Below are 9,710 nucleotides of genomic sequence, written 5' to 3' on the forward strand. Positions count from 1 at the left end.
TAAGCGCTCGTATCGTCTTATTCTGCCAGATCGAGTTATCACACCGGTATTCGGATGACTTCAAACCGTAAGAAGGTAATCGTGGTCGACTACATTGGATGTGAGCATGAACAAACACACGACACACCCATAATAGTCCTCAAAATAAAAAATAATAATTTCACTTTCAAATAGATCGCACTTGCGTTCGATGGCTGACCGCTGATCTCCTGTCCTAGAAAAATCGGTTTGTCCTTGCAATATAATGTGGCATTGGTTACTGTTAGCCTAATTCTACACTCCGGAACTTTTGCTTACTATTCCATTTGTTTTTTTTTTATAAAAATTGATTTAGTATTCTCCAACTGAATTTAGGATCACTACTAGAATGCGGTGAATTTAGCTTTAGATTCCGACTTCTCCTCAAAAGCTCAACAGAACATGGCAGGATATAAATGTCATATCAGCTGACGATGGCGAACAAGTTGCACACCTTGTTTTCGCTGTTCCGTTCTGTTTCCCCAAAAATATTTTACGTACATTTCTATGGCTGATTATCCATGTAGTCGCAGCTAAGGGACCGTCTTAAAAGCAGTTGTAATAGCTGTCGCTTTCCTCATCCTCAGATGAGGTGAGGAGAGAAGGATCTTCGGACCAAAATGCGGAGTCAGGGAAATATGCCATCTTTATTATAAATACGATGGTCACGTAACAAAACAAAACACTTTCAAAACTACAAAATAACAAAACGACGTACAACGGAACCTGAACATAAACTTACATAGACAAACGTAAACTCACGAACAGGAACGGACATCGAAACATACGAACAGCCAAACAGCTCCAAAAGTGAATATATCGAACACAAACGAAGACATCACAGGAGACAATCACCCACAAACAAACAGTGAGAAATGCCCTACCTAAATATGACTCTTGATTAGAGGAAAATGCAAACCACCTGCCTCTAATCAAGAGCCATACCAGGCAAACCGAAACCAACATAGAAACAGATAACATAGACTGCCCACCCAAAACACATGCCCTGACCATAAACACATAAAAACTAACATAAATAGGTCAGGACTGTTACAGTACCCCCCCCCCAAGGTGCGAACGCCGGGCGCACCAGCACAAAGTCCAGGGGAGGGTCCGGGTGGGCAGTTGACCACGGTGGTGGCTCAGGCTCCGGGCGCGGTTCCCACCCCACCATAATCCATCCTAACTTCCTCCCACAAAGAATGTCCACCCTCTTTTTTCCCCCACACAATTCTCTTAATAATATATTTAATAAGGATAACACCGGGACAGAGAGAGAAATCAAGATAGAGGGATAGATAAGACTATAGAGATAGATGAAGATAGAGAGGGAGATTAGGATAGAGGGGCAACTCCGGACTGAAAGGCAGCTCCGGACAGAGAGACAGCTCTGGACTGATGGGCAGTTCTGGGTATCCAGCCTTTTCAGGCTGAAGGGCAGCTCATGGCTGACTGACGACTCTCGATGCTCATGGCTGGCTGACGGCTCTCGATGCTCATGGCAGGCTGACGGCTCTCGACGCTCATGGCAGGCTGACGGCTCTCGACGCTCATGGCAGGCTGACGGCTCTCGACGCTCATGGCAGGCTGACGGCTCTCGACGCTCATGGCAGGCTGACGGCTCTCGACGCTCATGGCAGGCTGACGGCTCTCGACGCTCATGGCAGGCTGACGGCTCTCGACGCTCATGGCAGGCTGACGGCTCTCGACGCTCATGGCAGGCTGACGGCTCTCGACGCTCATGGCAGGCTGACGGCTCTCGACGCTCATGGCGCTCTGACGGCTCTCGACGCTCATGGCGCTCTGACGGCTCTGGCTGCTCATGGAGCTCTGACGGCCCTGGCTGCTCATGGCTCGCTGACGGCCCTGGCTGCTCATGGCTCTCTGACGGCTCTGGCTGCTCATGGCTCTCTGGCGGCTCTGGCAGATCCTGTCTGGTTGGGGGCTCTGGCAGATCCTGTCTGGTTGGCGGCTCTGGCAGATCCTGTCTGGTTGGCGGCTCTGGCAGATCCTGTCTGGTTGGCGGCTCTGGCGGATCCTGTCTGGCTGACGGCTCTAGCGGCTCCTGTCTGGCTGACGGCTCTAGCGGCTCCTGTCTGGCTGACGGCTCTAGCGGCTCCTGTCTGGCTGACGGCTCTGTAGGCTCATGGCAGACGGGCGGCTTTGCAGGCTCATGGCAGACGGGCGGCTTTGCAGGCTCCTGGCAGACGGATGGCTCAGATGGCGCTGGGGAGACGGATGGCTCAGATGGCGCTGGGGAGACGGATGGCTCAGATGGCGCTGGGGAGACGGATGGCTCAGATGGCGCTGGGGAGACGGATGGCTCAGATGGCGCTGGGGAGACGGATGGCTCTGGCCGGATATGGCGCACTGTAGACCTGGTGCGTGGTGCCGGAACTGGAGGCACCGTGCTAATGATAAGCACCTTCCTACTAGTGCGTGGAGCAGAGACAGGGCACACTGAACTCTCAAAGCGTACTCTATACCTGGTGCGTGGTACCGGCACTGGTGGCACCTGGCTGAGGGCACGCACCTCAGGACTAGTACGGGGAGAAGTGACAGTGTGTACAGGACTTGGGAGACGCACAGGTGGCTTAGTGCGTGGGGCCGGAACTGGAGGCACCGAACTGGATACACGCACTATAGGGAGAGTGCGTGGAGGAGGAACAGGGCTCTGGAAATGCACTGGTAGCCTAGTGCGTAATATAGGCACTGTAGGTACTAGGCTGGGGCGGGGAGGTGGCACCGGAAATACCGGACCGTGCAGGCGTACTGGCTCTCTTGAGCATTGAGCCTGCCCAACCTTACCTGGTTGAATGCTCCCGGTCGCCCGCCCAGTACGGGGAGGTGGAATAACCCGCACCGGGCTGTGTAGGCGAACCGGGGAAACCCTGCGTAAGGCAGGTGCCATGTATGCCGGCCCGAGGAGACGCACTGGAGACCAGACGCGTTGAGCCGGCCTCATGACACCTGGCTCAATGCCCAATCTCGCCCTACCAGTGCGGGGAGGTGGAATAACCCGCACCGGCCTATGCACACGTACAGGAGACACCGTGCGCTCTACTGCGTAACACGGTGTCTGCCCGTACTCCCGCTCTCCACGGTTAGCCTGGGAAGTGGGCGCAGGTCTCCTACCTGCCCTTGGCCCACTACCCTTTAGCCCCCCCCCAAGAAATTTTTGGGAGTTACTCACGGGCTTTTCGGGCTTCCGTGCAAGACGTGTCCCCTCATAATTCCGGTTACGAGCTTGAATCTCCGGCTTCCATCCACGTCTCCTAGCTGCCTCCTCATACCAGCGCCGCTCCGCCTTCGCTGCTTCCAATTCCTCTTTTGGACGGCGATATTCCCCTGGTTGAGCCCAAGGTCCTCTACCGTCCAAAATCTCCTCCCAAGTCCAAAAGTCCTTGTTGCTCCGTCGAGCATTCCCATACCGCTTGGTCTCTGTATTTTGGTGGGTGATTCTGTAATAGCTGTCGCTTTCCTCATCCTCAGATGAGGTGAGGAGAGAAGGATCTTCGGACCAAAATGCGGAGTCAGGGAAATATGCCATCTTTATTATAAATACGATGGTCACGTAACAAAACAAAACACTTTCAAAACTACAAAATAACAAAACGACGTACAACGGAACCTGAACATAAACTTACATAGACAAACGTAAACTCACGAACAGGAACGGACATCGAAACATACGAACAGCCAAACAGCTCCAAAAGTGAATATATCGAACACAAACGAAGACATCACAGGAGACAATCACCCACAAACAAACAGTGAGAAATGCCCTACCTAAATATGACTCTTGATTAGAGGAAAATGCAAACCACCTGCCTCTAATCAAGAGCCATACCAGGCAAACCGAAACCAACATAGAAACAGATAACATAGACTGCCCACCCAAAACACATGCCCTGACCATAAACACATAAAAACTAACATAAATAGGTCAGGACTGTTACAGTACCCCCCCCCCAAGGTGCGAACGCCGGGCGCACCAGCACAAAGTCCAGGGGAGGGTCCGGGTGGGCAGTTGACCACGGTGGTGGCTCAGGCTCCGGGCGCGGTTCCCACCCCACCATAATCCATCCTAACTTCCTCCCACAAAGAATGTCCACCCTCTTTTTTCCCCCACACAATTCTCTTAATAATATATTTAATAAGGATAACACCGGGACAGAGAGAGAAATCAAGATAGAGGGATAGATAAGACTATAGAGATAGATGAAGATAGAGAGGGAGATTAGGATAGAGGGGCAACTCCGGACTGAAAGGCAGCTCCGGACAGAGAGACAGCTCTGGACTGATGGGCAGTTCTGGGTATCCAGCCTTTTCAGGCTGAAGGGCAGCTCATGGCTGACTGACGACTCTCGATGCTCATGGCTGGCTGACGGCTCTCGATGCTCATGGCAGGCTGACGGCTCTCGACGCTCATGGCAGGCTGACGGCTCTCGACGCTCATGGCAGGCTGACGGCTCTCGACGCTCATGGCAGGCTGACGGCTCTCGACGCTCATGGCAGGCTGACGGCTCTCGACGCTCATGGCAGGCTGACGGCTCTCGACGCTCATGGCAGGCTGACGGCTCTCGACGCTCATGGCAGGCTGACGGCTCTCGACGCTCATGGCAGGCTGACGGCTCTCGACGCTCATGGCAGGCTGACGGCTCTCGACGCTCATGGCGCTCTGACGGCTCTCGACGCTCATGGCGCTCTGACGGCTCTGGCTGCTCATGGAGCTCTGACGGCCCTGGCTGCTCATGGCTCGCTGACGGCCCTGGCTGCTCATGGCTCTCTGACGGCTCTGGCTGCTCATGGCTCTCTGGCGGCTCTGGCAGATCCTGTCTGGTTGGGGGCTCTGGCAGATCCTGTCTGGTTGGCGGCTCTGGCAGATCCTGTCTGGTTGGCGGCTCTGGCAGATCCTGTCTGGTTGGCGGCTCTGGCGGATCCTGTCTGGCTGACGGCTCTAGCGGCTCCTGTCTGGCTGACGGCTCTAGCGGCTCCTGTCTGGCTGACGGCTCTAGCGGCTCCTGTCTGGCTGACGGCTCTGTAGGCTCATGGCAGACGGGCGGCTTTGCAGGCTCATGGCAGACGGGCGGCTTTGCAGGCTCCTGGCAGACGGATGGCTCAGATGGCGCTGGGGAGACGGATGGCTCAGATGGCGCTGGGGAGACGGATGGCTCAGATGGCGCTGGGGAGACGGATGGCTCAGATGGCGCTGGGGAGACGGATGGCTCAGATGGCGCTGGGGAGACGGATGGCTCTGGCCGGATATGGCGCACTGTAGACCTGGTGCGTGGTGCCGGAACTGGAGGCACCGTGCTAATGATAAGCACCTTCCTACTAGTGCGTGGAGCAGAGACAGGGCACACTGAACTCTCAAAGCGTACTCTATACCTGGTGCGTGGTACCGGCACTGGTGGCACCTGGCTGAGGGCACGCACCTCAGGACTAGTACGGGGAGAAGTGACAGTGTGTACAGGACTTGGGAGACGCACAGGTGGCTTAGTGCGTGGGGCCGGAACTGGAGGCACCGAACTGGATACACGCACTATAGGGAGAGTGCGTGGAGGAGGAACAGGGCTCTGGAAATGCACTGGTAGCCTAGTGCGTAATATAGGCACTGTAGGTACTAGGCTGGGGCGGGGAGGTGGCACCGGAAATACCGGACCGTGCAGGCGTACTGGCTCTCTTGAGCATTGAGCCTGCCCAACCTTACCTGGTTGAATGCTCCCGGTCGCCCGCCCAGTACGGGGAGGTGGAATAACCCGCACCGGGCTGTGTAGGCGAACCGGGGAAACCCTGCGTAAGGCAGGTGCCATGTATGCCGGCCCGAGGAGACGCACTGGAGACCAGACGCGTTGAGCCGGCCTCATGACACCTGGCTCAATGCCCAATCTCGCCCTACCAGTGCGGGGAGGTGGAATAACCCGCACCGGCCTATGCACACGTACAGGAGACACCGTGCGCTCTACTGCGTAACACGGTGTCTGCCCGTACTCCCGCTCTCCACGGTTAGCCTGGGAAGTGGGCGCAGGTCTCCTACCTGCCCTTGGCCCACTACCCTTTAGCCCCCCCCCAAGAAATTTTTGGGAGTTACTCACGGGCTTTTCGGGCTTCCGTGCAAGACGTGTCCCCTCATAATTCCGGTTACGAGCTTGAATCTCCGGCTTCCATCCACGTCTCCTAGCTGCCTCCTCATACCAGCGCCGCTCCGCCTTCGCTGCTTCCAATTCCTCTTTTGGACGGCGATATTCCCCTGGTTGAGCCCAAGGTCCTCTACCGTCCAAAATCTCCTCCCAAGTCCAAAAGTCCTTGTTGCTCCGTCGAGCATTCCCATACCGCTTGGTCTCTGTATTTTGGTGGGTGATTCTGTAATAGCTGTCGCTTTCCTCATCCTCAGATGAGGTGAGGAGAGAAGGATCTTCGGACCAAAATGCGGAGTCAGGGAAATATGCCATCTTTATTATAAATACGATGGTCACGTAACAAAACAAAACACTTTCAAAACTACAAAATAACAAAACGACGTACAACGGAACCTGAACATAAACTTACATAGACAAACGTAAACTCACGAACAGGAACGGACATCGAAACATACGAACAGCCAAACAGCTCCAAAAGTGAATATATCGAACACAAACGAAGACATCACAGGAGACAATCACCCACAAACAAACAGTGAGAAATGCCCTACCTAAATATGACTCTTGATTAGAGGAAAATGCAAACCACCTGCCTCTAATCAAGAGCCATACCAGGCAAACCGAAACCAACATAGAAACAGATAACATAGACTGCCCACCCAAAACACATGCCCTGACCATAAACACATAAAAACTAACATAAATAGGTCAGGACTGTTACAGCAGTAGTAGTGCGTGGATAAACCCCCCTCCCCGCAAAAAAAGCACAACCTGTGTTGTGATAATTGCTTGTTTTCTCTATAACCTGTTAATTGATCTTCCTTGCGACCGTGATCTAAAGGCCGAGAGAATAAGAGAGTGACAGAATAAATTCAACCACACTTTTTTTTTCATTCACAAAACCAGATAGCAACCTCTGTCCAGTGAAGTCCACAAAGCATATTGTATGTAAATCAAATCAAAAAACGTTGGTCACATACACATATTTAGCAGATGTTATTGCCATTGTAAAAGAAAAAAGAAAATGTTTGGTCAAGTTTTTGGGGAAGCCTGGCTCCCCCATGAATACACGCCACTGCTTAAAGTGCAATTAAAATGTAGTGTTAACTGAAACTTAAATAGCTTTGTAACCACATGAAAGAAAACTCAACCCAACTGAAATACATTCAGGGACCTCTACTCTCCCATCCAATTAATTTAATATCATTATACGTAAAAAATATATATATTTTAATAATAATAATATTGTTTATATCATCAAAGGTAAATGATTAATTTGATTGCTTTTCTGATTTTCGTGACCAAGCTTCCTGATGCTAAGTGTACTTAATGTTTTGTCGTGCGATCGATAAACTTACACAAACGCTTGGATTGCTTTCGCTGAAAAGTATAATTTCAAAATCTGACACGACAGGTGGATTAACAAAAGGCTAAGCTGTGTTTTCCTATTATGCACTTGTGATTTCATGAATATAAATATTTGTAGTAATATTTATTGAATGTAGCGCTATGCTATTCAGCGGTTGTTGATGACACTTATCCCGATTATCGGGATAATAACTTCAATAGATTTCTAACCACATGATTTAGAAATATTACAAATACTTATCTTATTTTTTTACTTTGGCTGTTTCCAATTAATAAAATGTTTTAATATGTATAAAAAATACTTCCTTAAAACATAAATAGCTTCAACCCCATATCACTTGCATGAATACAACCAACTGTTATCGATTCAGGGACCTGGTCTGTACAATCTATGGAAATTACATTTGTATTTTTGAACTTTGGCTATTTTCAATTAATTTAATATCATAATATGCCAAATATACTTCCTTAAAACAGCAATAGCTTCCACCGTACATCACTTGCATGAAAACAACCAACTGTTATTGGTTCAGGGACCTCGTCTGTACAATCTACGACAATTACTTTTGTGTGTTTAGACTTTGGCTATTTTAAATGACATTTATTTAATTACGTGTCAAACATACTTGCTTTCAACTTTAATAGCTTCCACGCCATATCACTCGCATGAAAACAACCAATTGTTATTGGTTTAGGGACCTCTTCCCTCCCAACTACTGCAATTACTTTTTAAAAATGTTTTTACTTTGGCTATTTTAAATGAATTTTATTATATGTAAAAAAAATACTTGCTTAAAACTTCAATAGCGTCCACCCCATATCACTTGCATGAATATAATCAACTGCTATTGATTGAGAGGCCATGTCTGTACGATCTACGGCAATTCCTTAAATTTTGACACCGGCTATTTTTTCTATAAATTTAAATGTACTTTACATTAAAAATACTTCCTTAAAACTTCAGTAGCTTCCACCCAATATGACATTAGTGACTACAACCAACTGGTATTACTTCAGGGACCTCTTCCCTCCAATCCACGATCCTAACTCACGTCCAGTTTTTCAGGTCTGCAGCAGCCCATGGAGCCACCCAGGCCCATTCCCAGGGGGCAACCAGGCTTCTTTCCCAGGTTACCCTACGTACCTTAACCTTGGAAAGCTAGCAGTCCTCCAGAACTGGGGGACCGGGAGCTGTTGGCTGTCGTCAAGACTTTGAAGGCATGGAGACATTGGCTTGAGGGGGCTAAACACCCTTTTCTCATCTGGACTGACCAACGCAATCTGGAGTACATCCGGGCAGCGAGGAGACTGAATCCTCGCCAGGCAAGGTGGGCCATGTTTTTCACACGTTTTGTTTTCACCCTTTCGTACAGAACAGGTTCCCAGAATGTCAGGCAGGCGCACTGTCCCGGCTGTATGACACAGAGGAGCGGCCCATGGATCACACTCCCATACTCCCGGCCTCCTGCCTGGTGGCGCCGGTAGTATGGGAGCTGGACGCGGACATTGAGCAGGCGTTACGCGCAGAGCCCGCTCCCCTCCAGTGTCCCGCTAGGCGTCTGTACGTTCCGTCTGCTGTCCATGACCGGCTGATCTATTGGGCTCATACGTCACCCTCCTCTGGTAATCCAGGTATCGGTCGGACAGTGCGCTGTTTGAGTGGGAGGTACTGGTGGCACACCTTGGCCAAGGATGTGAGGGTTTATGTTTCCTCCTGCTCGGTGTACGCCCAGTGTAAGGCTCCTAGGCACCTGCCCAGAGGTAAGTTACACCCCTTACCCGTTCCACAACGGCCATGGTCTCACCTGTCGATAGATTTTCTCACAGATCTCCCCCCTCACAGGGTAACACCATGATCCTGGTCGTTGTGTACCGTTTCTCCAAGTCCTGCCGTCTCCTTCCTCTGCCCGGTCTCCCAACGGCCCTACAGACTGCGGAGGCCTTGTTCATTCACGTCTTCCAGCAATACGGGGTGCCTGAGGATATAGTGTCTGACCGAGGTCCCCAGTTCAGGTCGAAGGTCTGGAGAGCGTTCATGGAGTGTCTGGGGGTCTCGATCAGCCTTACCTCAGGTTTTCACCCCGAGAGTAACGGGCAGGTGGAGAGAGTGAACCAGGATGTGGGTAGGTTTCTGCGGTCTTATTGCCAGGACCGGCCGGGGGAGTGGCCGGCGTTCGTGCC

The sequence above is a fragment of the Salvelinus fontinalis genome, chromosome 7 (assembly GCF_029448725.1).
Source record: "Salvelinus fontinalis isolate EN_2023a chromosome 7, ASM2944872v1, whole genome shotgun sequence".
NCBI classification, from domain to species: domain Eukaryota; kingdom Metazoa; phylum Chordata; class Actinopteri; order Salmoniformes; family Salmonidae; genus Salvelinus; species Salvelinus fontinalis.